Below are 9614 nucleotides of genomic sequence, written 5' to 3' on the forward strand. Positions count from 1 at the left end.
ATATTTTTTAAATCTATAAAATATTATTAAAAGGCTAACCTTTAAATGCCACGTAGACAATGCCACATGAGATGAAAAAAAGCCACGTACGCAATAAGAATGTGACTTGACAAACTAATATGACATGGATTATCAATTTATTATTGTATTGCATTAATTTAATTCACTTATTTTCTTTAAAAATTCATCCATATTTCATTAGCTTTAAACTTAATTAACTAAAACAAAACTACAATAAAAAAAACACTCATCTATCTATACAATATAGTTAAAAGGCTACTTAAAGCATCTAATTTTAATCTTTGCTTAATACTAATTCATCTATATTGATTACTTGATTATTTATCTATACAATATTATAAAAAGCAAGATTATATATTAAGTCGTCTCTAAAACTCTCACATGCTTATAAGTAAATTTTTTTTTTGAAAAAGTATTAGTTTCAAACACAAAAAATAAATTAATACAAACTCTTTATTTTTCTCTTATAAATTTGGTTATTAATCTACCTATTTATTTAACTTTAATTTCTTTTATTTAAAATAGGATGGTTTTTTTGGGTTTCTCTCACCATTATTATAATTTGTAGTTACCATATTTTTTTTATCTCCCATTTAATTCACAAAATCGTTCCTCTTCCTTCCAATAAACTGATGAAATTAAAGAAATAATTAATGACAAAAAGTTTCTTATATAGCTATTATAACAATCCTAATTTTCATTTTTATTCAAAAAATTGGTAGGTAAAGTATTGAAGGAAATGTAGATTCATATACATATTAACATACTCATATATGTCTAAACTAATTTGTCATAAAATTAATAAAGGTCTTATGCATGCAAACATTAAATAAAGAGATGGAAAAATCTATATCTCACCATGTGATATTCGGATTTATGGGCACAAGTGAGTTCACCTACTCACTTGTTCTTGAGCTTTCCAAATGGAAGAACAAGGATTCAAGTGTAGAATCCCTCCCAAAAGCATATACCCAAGGAATACATCTTAAAGACTAAAAATAATGTGATCTAGTATTATTATTAGTCTTACTTAAAAATATAACACAAAATGTTTTTGTTCTCTCATAAATTTCGGTTGAGAGAGAAGAGGATTTTGTGATTTTATTTCTCTAGAAATCTCATAAAATGTAGAGAGCATTTTTAATTTTCTTACACTAGAAAATTATTGTATTCTATGAATGAATGAAATTAGAAAAAGAAAAACTCCTTTTCTTTCCTTTGGGTGGCCGAAAATATGGCCTTGGGTAGCATGCCCAATGCCTTTAGATTTTGCTCTTCTCAAAAGCTTAGGTTGGCATGCCTACTAGCTAGCTTTCATCATTGTGTTTATATTTAAACAATTAACACAATTTCCACTAACTCCCTCTTAATATTTTTGGCACTTATAAAATGGAGAGTCCATTTTATATTTTGTCATTTGTCAATTTTGTCACATGTTACATGTTACATGACATGTTACAATGCAATGTATTTTTATCATATTAAAAATCAACGTATTAATAAAAATACGTCATATACAAAAATCGACTTAGTAATTCATAATTACTTGTACCAAAATATTTTACCAATTTATAAATCACAATAAATTGTATTTATAATAATTCATTCAATTCAATTGTTTCCTTAAACAATAATTTCATCTGAGCAATGATACAATTCGATTACTCAGACCGTACCTCATTTAATCATATTTACAATAAGTTACGTAAATTATACTCACAAAATCATCCGTCAATTTTAAGCAATTTAATTAACTCGTATCGGTATACGATTAATTAAATAATCAATTAAGAGTATTTCCCTATAGGTATGACCTAAGGGGATCAAGCGATCACCACCGCCGCACGACGTGATAATGTCAAACTCTAGTCGACCAATCATTACCGATATGTGTGGACCAGTTGACTGTAAAATATTACATCCACATGTATTCTTAAAATGAGATTTAATAATGATATTTAAATCATGTGATCGCACTATTGTTGAGGACACATTTCCCAACAATCTCCCACTTGTCCTCGACAAGTGTCCGTCACCAATTCTCTTGTCCTATTACTATCTCCCACTCAATGCAAGGTGTCTTTCGGTCGTACTTGCAAGTGATCATATCGAGAGTGGTTTCCTCGATCCGGAGAATAAGCGATTGACCGGATTTATCTATCATAGATACCTTCCGAGCGTGGCCACGCATTTCGAGTTCATTACTCCTCGAGTGGCCCTGAGATATTGTTTTGACCGACAAGGGATGGACAATTCTATCGCACTCATTCCCTTCGACTAGCCAGCTGACCATCATAACCCAAAATATGCCCATTTGACCCCATTTACGAAGGTCGTAGTAACACAAATCAAAGTTAGTCCGAAACCGAGCCATCTTAGGTGAATAGTCTTTAGTCAAAAGAATCGACTCATTTGAATACTATAGCAACTCTCGCCACGACCAGGCTATATAAATTTGCCAGAACTCTATAAGCGGTCATTAGGCCCGACAAAAGTTCTAATGATCTGCCTATGTGATCGACTAGTCATCTCACATGACTCTATGGCATTTGAACTTGCCATCAATCGCATCACACTCTAGTCACTTCGAGACGTCACCTCATACAAGTGACTATGGGCGAATACAATGTTAATCCGTGTTCACTTTAACGGGGTTCAATTGTCACTACAACTCGTTTGGATGTAACAAAGTATAAAAGGAGTTTTTAAAGTAAAAACTCGAACGACAAATGCGATTATCACATATGAATAGTCAATGCCTGATTACTATTTCATATTCTATAATCTAATTTGATCTTGCATGTAGTTGTTAATTTCAATTCAATTGAAATGACATGACTCATCATGTTTAGCCTTTGAGAAGGCTTTGGTTAGTAGGTTTTATCAATTTCTTGTACCTTACTCAACCTTACTACATACTCGTTTTCCTTTGTAATGTATACATTTTCATCACAAAACTTTCTGAGTACGTGTCGAGATCCAATCAAGACATATGCCCTCTTAGCCTAAGAATAGCTCCCACTGTTTTCACAGTGTGCGGGACTCATCCTTCTTGCACATCTCATGATCGTAAGTGTACTCAATTTCCGTTATAAATATCTCTCATTGTTCTTTATTGCCTAGAACGATTCTAGAAAATCTACTTCTTAATAAACATTGCCACAATGGTATCTTTAACCATCCTAATGTGTTTTGATTATGGTTTTGTCGGAAACCATGCGCAATCTCAATTGTCAATTGTCACTTGTGTAACACCCTTACACAATATTGCATCATAAACACTTTGCATCATAGCCTTAATGCTTCTGCAAGCACTTAAGGGTAATCTTTATGGCTTACTTGGTAAAGATTACTTAAATTTCAATTTGAACCAATTCATCATACTCAAAGTATATGAAGTGTTATACATCATTATTCATTTAATTGATCCGGCAGCGGAAGCAAATGGAATCAATCAAATATGTTCAATTTAATCGAACTAGTCATGAATCTTATCAACATAAGACTTCTTATTGACGTTAATATCACGTGGATTTATCTTCATAAATCCGTATATTAAAGATGTATTATAATACTCCAAAAGTCTTAAATCATTCGCAATGATCAATATGTCATCCACATATCGGACTAATTAAAAAAAAAAATTCTGTAACTCCCACTAAACTCCATGTATAAACACAACTTCTCGACTTATCGAGAAATGTTTTATCACATGATCAAAATGTTGATTCCAACTCATTGATGTCCTACTTAAGACCCTCTCTTAAGTTTCACATTATCTTAGGATTGCAAGAATCTAATAAACTCATGACATGTATTGAATACATTCCTTCTATTGAAGAAGTGGGTTTTAGATTCACTCGCTATGTATTTCATAATAATGAAACACAATCCCTAAGAAGATCCAAATAGACTTAAGCATTTCAATTAGTGCAAAAACCTTTTGCAACCAATATTGCTTCGAAATATTAGTGCAACACCCTTTGTCACTAATCAAGCCTTTTATTCGGATTCTCATGGCTCTAAGCCTTGTATTGAGTTGTGACTTAAACACTCTTATGTAAGTCACTTGTTCATTACTGCTTTGAAATATTAGTGCAACACCCTTTGTCACTAATCAAGCCTTTTTATTCGGATTCTCATGGCTCTAAGCCTTGTATTGAGTTGTGACTTAAACACTCTTATGTAAGTCACTTGTTCATTACTTTCTAGAAGTAATCAACTTGAATCAAACAATTTCTTTTGTAAGTTATAAGCTCTTTACTTTCTTAAAAGTAGCATGAATTCATCATTTTTAACAAGTGACGAATTTAACCTCCTAGGTTTTGAAGAAACAAATGTCTTACACAAAACGTCTCATGTAGCCAAGAATGGCCAGTTTCTTGCGACATAACATTCTCTGTGGCATTCTATGTGGCTCTTGAATAATTTCTCCCACTCTGTCTACTAAAAATAAACTTGTATTTTAGAAAGACAGCTTCACGAGCCACAAACCCGTCGTACTCGTGATAATTGAAAAGGAAAAATGAGCATTTGTTTCTTGTGAAAACTTACAAATATGGTACCCTTACCATTTCATATCTCATATGATTCGATTTAGTGGAAAAATAATTTAGACAAAAATGATAAAATCCCCAAAATGATCAAGTAACTCAAAATAACTTGATTGAAATCCAAATCATATCGAATAGCGTTTGATTTCTTATCTAATCACACATTATTCCATGATGCGTGCTAAGAGAGATTAACTTGTGATACTATATCACATTACTTTGGCTTATATCAAAGTCTTCACTTTGATAATCCCATCACGACTAAATCGTGATTTCTTTAACTCTTTAAACTTCTTTAAAGATTTTCTATTTACCTTATTAAGTGAACATATTAGTGTCAACTTAAATCGTTGGTAAAAGATAATGATCAACCTATATTGGATCGATGATATACAACCTCAATCTCCTTTTCAACCAAAAGGCACGAGACATCTTGCTTTGAATACAAGATACGCATATACCATTAACAATCTAATGGTTTCAAGAGTACTCGTTAACTCTTTGCGTTCATCATTCCAAAATATTAAGGTTTAATCTTGGGTTACCAATTTGAGTCTTGCATCATCTTCATGATATATTATTCTAGTTTGGTTTAGAATATAATCACCTTGATGATGGGCTAGCCATACATCAAATCATGGTGTATATGGTCACAAAAGTGAAACCTCTTTTGTATCTTTAACAAATTGTATTCTTATTTAGAGTTTATGTACTTAATAGTCACAATTAAGTACAACTCCAAACCCAAAACTAGATTGATTACACAATGACTCTATCTCTCAATATGATTGTTGCTAGTCATCATATTCTAATCATCCTATGTATCAAGTACAATGATGAAAACCTCCATTGGTTTCTAATATTGACGAAGTGGTACTAGCAAAAATTATATTTAATCAAATAAACATTTAAAGAAGAAGGTCCCATTAGATGTCCCACAACTAACTTGTTGATTCTTCAATAATTTGGGGTAGTTTCCTTTCTCGTGTCCAACATTTGAGACAATGGAAACTTTATCGGTCGGGATTGATAGGTTTAGTATCGTCATTCTCAACAACTTTACTTTTAACATTACCTTGTATCAATTCCATTATAATCTTTTACTTCTTGAACCTCGTCCTCATCTTAACTGTTTAAGAGAATGCTCCCACTCATTTCAATGAGTCTTTGCTTTGAGAAGCAAAAATTGAATTCATGAAGATTACTCTCCATTTGTTCGTTTTAGTCTTAAAACTTTCATTGAAGTGGTTGCGTTATTTTGGTCAATTACGAATTCTGAAAATCTAATCACCAAAACAATTTATCGCTTCAAGGTACTTAATTCAATTAAGCACATGAAAAATAATCCATTGTAAGTAGATGTGTTAGTCAAAAATCAAAAACCTGTTTGATAATGAATAACTTTATTCTATACTCTTTACAAGAGATCCTTAGCAATGGTTCATTTGAGGTTTTTAGAAGCAAAATTCAAATTTGTCTCTAGTTACGATGTTTTAATGGAGATTTTGGAAAAATCGAAATGATATCGTATATGAATTGTGGTAAAGAAATAGAACAATATAATAACGGAATAGTGGAAAACTTAACATTTATCGTTATATTAATACTTGGAAAAACAAGTATAGCATTTACATAGTGACCTCTACCCAACTATGATAAATGATTCCAAGATCCAAATTCATATTAACTTGGGCACGGTGGGGCCGATACATCCCTTATCAATATAACTCGGTGGATTAACTCTTTAATTGATTCTACTTTTAGAACTCTTGGTCGATAATATTACATTAACAATTATCTATAGCCCAAAACACATCGACAAGGGCACGGTGGGGCCGATACATCCCTTATCAAATACTTTTGTTGAGTTCAATCCAAATTTCGAATAAATGTGTCCATGATCCAAACCCACATTAACTTGGGCACGGTGGGGCCGATACATCCCTCATCAACATGAATTCGGTGGATTAACATTCATCACCCACTTCCCCTACGTAACAAGGTTTGTACCCCGGTGTGGCCGAGTGCACTCCCTCACGAAATAGGTTTTCATGGTTTCTACTATTTGGTAAGGCTATGTCTCAATTGATAGTTTTAGCGAGAGGTCATGTCAATTTATTATCTATCACGTTTTAAGTGAACTAAAGCGGTGAACTACGATAATTCTAATTGACACGGTCGATAAACTCGATAAAAAGACAATGCATGTTTAGTTATGGCGATTTAGCGATGCATGTGACATAAAATAAAAAAGCAAGCATAAAGATAAATAAATCCTAGTATGGCCTTCCTAAAAATAGAAAAACTATTAATCTATTACATATTCGGAAACCAACTCCATTGGTCCCTTGAACTTCGGTTGTGACACGCATCTCGAGGTAACACCGTCTTTATGTATCGCCATTCTTGAAGTAATCCGTCTTTTGGAACTCCGGAATGAATAAAATTACATAATAAATTACATAATTTCCTATTATACATTTGTAACTAAAATAAAATAAATCTATTAAATTACAAAACGGTGATACGAGATCACAATAAAATTACAACCGAATCGATATTCCCATACATTTCGGGAAATACCAATTAAAATCTAAGGCCATACTAAGTAAAATTACATAATTCAAAATTTCATAAATTAAAATTATGACAATCATAAAGAAAAAATGCATCATTATAATATGTATGAACATGCTCAAATTTTATGCTAAATCGCCTTTAATTAGCCAATATCATATATTACTCGGTTTTTACGGATTTGCGTGATTTCAACATTTTATAATCACAAAAATACATAAACTCATATTTATGCATAAGTTAATTACCCTAACCTCTTAGGACTCAAAATATAGTCTCCACTACTAATTTGACCATAATTAACCTTTATTTCCAAAATTGTTCATAAATGGACCAAAAATTACAAAAATAAGCTATTAAACTTCAAATAAATCACAAAATTTCAAATAAATTTGAAATTTGAAATTTAAATTCATGAACATTCTGGAAAAATTCCATGACACTCATAATGTTCAAAATCTTAGGTTAAAAATTTCGAAAAAATTACCGGAAAAACAATGTTGCGGTTTATCGATTTTTAATAAAATAATCATAAAAAACATGGAAAAAATATTTTCACTAACTTTTCAATTTTAGATCTGGAAAATATAATAAAATGCAACATTAGACGTTTTTCCTAAGTCATAGATTATGTTTTATTAATTTTCACTAATAATGTCACTATTTATGCTATTTTTCTTCAAAAATCCATAAATCATGCTAAAAGACTTCTTTATAGCCAATTATTTTACACACATCTTGTAAAATTGCATGTGACTACATATTAATTTTCTATGACCAGATTCGAAATTTAACTCATATTAACCTATTTTTCTCTTAAATCCGAATTTAATAATGAAAAAATCATTTTTCGAGCATAACAAGTCCAAAAATTATGAAACTTTACAGGTTATCTCAAAATAATGTATGTAACAACATATCCAAAAACCAAGTGAAAATTCGAAGTATAGCTAATTTTAGACCAAAAATGACATTTTTACTTCATAAAATCACATTTAAATGTCATTATTGTAAAATATGAACAATAAAAATCCGAAAAATTAACCAAAATATCCTAAAACATTTTAGGACCAGAAATATTAACATGCATGTAATAATTTCGTGATATATCATAATAACACAAATTTTACAAGTTTTATTTGTTATTCATATAACTCGGAAAAACTTTTAACCAATTTGCATGCAAACAACCGTGGCTCATGATACCGATTGAAGGAAATGTAGATTCATATACATATTAACATACTCATATATGTCTAAACTAATTTGTCATAAAATTAATAAAGGTCTTATGCATGCAAACATTAAATAAAGAGATGGAAAAATCTATATCTCACCATGTGATATTCGGATTTATGGGCACAAGTGAGTTCACCTACTCACTTGTTCTTGAGCTTTCCAAATGGAAGAACAAGGATTCAAGTGTAGAATCCCTCCCAAAAGCATATACCCAAGGAATACATCTTAAAGACTAAAAATAATGTGATCTAGTATTATTATTAGTCTTACTTAAAAATATAACACAAAATGTTTTTGTTCTCTCATAAATTTCGGTTGAGAGAGAAGAGGATTTTGTGATTTTATTTCTCTAGAAATCTCATAAAATGTAGAGAGCATTTTTAATTTTCTTACACTAGAAAATTATTGTATTCTATGAATGAATGAAATTAGAAAAAGAAAAACTCCTTTTCTTTCCTTTGGGTGGCCGAAAATATGGCCTTGGGTAGCATGCCCAATGCCTTTAGATTTTGCTCTTCTCAAAAGCTTAGGTTGGCATGCCTACTAGCTAGCTTTCATCATTGTGTTTATATTTAAACAATTAACACAATTTCCACTAACTCCCTCTTAATATTTTTGGCACTTATAAAATGGAGAGTCCATTTTATATTTTGTCATTTGTCAATTTTGTCACATGTTACATGTTACATGACATGTTACAATGCAATGTATTTTTATCATATTAAAAATCAACGTATTAATAAAAATACGTCATATACAAAAATCGACTTAGTAATTCATAATTACTTGTACCAAAATATTTTACCAATTTATAAATCACAATAAATTGTATTTATAATAATTCATTCAATTCAATTGTTTCCTTAAACAATAATTTCATCTGAGCAATGATACAATTCGATTACTCAGACCGTACCTCATTTAATCATATTTACAATAAGTTACGTAAATTATACTCACAAAATCATCCGTCAATTTTAAGCAATTTAATTAACTCGTATCGGTATACGATTAATTAAATAATCAATTAAGAGTATTTCCCTATAGGTATGACCTAAGGGGATCAAGTGATCACCACCGTCGCACTGACGTAATGTCAAACTCTAGTCGACCAATCATTACCGATATGTGTGGACGGTTGACTGTAAAATATTACATCCCACATGTATTCTTAAAATGAGATTTAATAATGATATTTAAATCATGTGATCGCACTATTGTTGA

Source organism: Silene latifolia, chromosome 4 (assembly GCF_048544455.1).
Source record: "Silene latifolia isolate original U9 population chromosome 4, ASM4854445v1, whole genome shotgun sequence".
Classification (NCBI taxonomy): domain Eukaryota; kingdom Viridiplantae; phylum Streptophyta; class Magnoliopsida; order Caryophyllales; family Caryophyllaceae; genus Silene; species Silene latifolia.